Raw genomic sequence first — 2,223 nt, forward strand, 5'->3', positions numbered from 1 at the left:
TGAAAGCTAGGTTCCCTACCAGCTCACCAGTGTGGCCAGGCATTTTGAACACTAAAGACAGCCCCACTTCATCGGTCTGAGTGATGCAGTTCATGCTTGGTGTTTCTAACAGCCGCTGAGAGCAGCTGACTATACCGTTTCTTCATGCTAAGAGAGCAGCTGACAATGATACCATTTTGATAGAGGAACTAATATTCAGGAGTTAAAACATGAGGCCATTATTTGGTATTTAGTTTAGGCCACATATTCTTGACTTCAAGCAGGAACGAGCCACACTGGGACACTTTGCCTGCATTTATGACTGACTACAGGATAAGCAAGGAAGGAATTAACCAAACACTCCTTCAGACAGATGAGGAACTGGAACTCGTCAAACAAATGAAGGACAAAGCATGATCACTGACGTGAGCTGGTACAAGCAAATTTTGCAGTCAGGGTGAAAAGTGCACAGCAAGGAAGACACACGGCCATCATCACTGAGACCCCAGCCCACGACCACCAGGAAGCACCAGGCATGTGCAGCTGGGAAGAGTTAAAGGCAGGGACTATGGAAATGATTTGTCGGGACTTGTTGTAATAAGGACTGCCCTTTCGGGGAGAGATTATGAATATGTACAGGCGAACTGAATATGTAACTATTTGCTACATAAATACGAGCTCTTGCAGACAGCATACACGATTTTGATGGGACTACCCCCCCACCCTGTGCTGCCCAGTGCTGAATAAAACATACCTACTTTACAACCTTACAGGTTGTGGAGTCTGTTTTCCACACATCAGTACTTCAATATGAGCACATATCAAGCACAGGAGTGCCTGTCTCCGGTAGGAACCGTTCAGATCTAGAGACATAGCCAAAGAATGAAGAAAGCATAAGCAAGAATAGGGTTCAGTCAGCGGCTACAGGGAGGAAGACCAGAGGACCCCTGCCCAACACAGCCACCCCTGTGTTAGGATGCATGCGTATGATAATGATTTCCAGGCAATAACATGAATATGCTAATCACCACCCTCCCTTTTTTAGTGTTCAAGGTAATCAGCAGAGTTAACCAATGGGCTTTGTAGAATGAGAATACATATATATATATATGTATATATAAAGTAACCAAATAGATATTGGTTACTTTACATATATATTTGGTTACTTTCTATGAATATATATATTTTATATATGTTTTTTTTATATATATAAAACTTTGGTTAACTTTATATATATATATATATAAAATAATATATATAATATATATATTATATATATAAAACTTTGGTTACTTATATATATATAAAATAATATATACATATACACCACATATATATTATTTTATATATAAAAGTAACCAAATCATAGCAAAGGTCAAATTAAGCAGCGAGCAGCCTGTGCAGTTTCGGGCAATGACCCTGCTAGAAGATGTACAAATGGGCTGTGATTTGTAACCAACTCCGGAGCAGGTTTAGTGGAGCTCTCCCCCGCCTTCCCCAGCGCAGGAATAAAGAAGCGCCTGCTTATCTGCTTTGCGTAAGGTAAGTTCCTGGCGATTGCGATCGCTAACGGGATCAGCACCCGCCTACGCCCGCCGGGGGGCACCGGGGGGCCGGGTCTGCTGACGCTGCCCCGTCCCCACCCGCAGTCCCGCCCTGCTCTGAGGCGACTGCGCGCGAGACCCCGCCCCCCGGGGGCTTGCGAGAGCTGATTGGTACTGTCAGCAGTGAGCGGCAGCTACTTCAGCCAATAGAAAAGGAGACAGCAAGGCGGGCCTCCGCCAACCAGCGATTAGACTGTTCCAATGCAAGAGCGGGGGGGGGGTAAAAGCTAGCGTGGCAGGCGGGTTTAAATGTCGGGACGCGGCGGCACAGAGAGGGGTTCCCGGGGTCTGGCTCTATCTCCCTGGCTTTTTCTCCTCGCTCTGATTTCTCTGCTCTCTCGGCCCTTTTTCCGAAAGGGGTTACGTTTCGCTCCGTCTCTCTCCCCATCTAAAGCTTCCCCCACCACCCCCACGCCGCAAGCATAATCTCCACCAATCAGCGTCCCCCCAAAGCAAGCGAGGGCCTGGGATTGGTCCCTTTTCCCCACCTGACACCACGGCGAGCGCTGACTGGTGCCACCTGTCTCCGCTACTTCCTCGTGCGGCGGAAGCCGCTCGGGTCGCGGCGGGGCGGGGGGCAGTCGGCGGCGGTGGGGGCGCATGCGCAGTCTTGCGGCCGCCTTCGCACGGAGGGGCCGAG

This window comes from Gallinula chloropus, assembly GCF_964237585.1.
Source record: "Gallinula chloropus genome assembly, chromosome: 6".
Taxonomy (NCBI): domain Eukaryota; kingdom Metazoa; phylum Chordata; class Aves; order Gruiformes; family Rallidae; genus Gallinula; species Gallinula chloropus.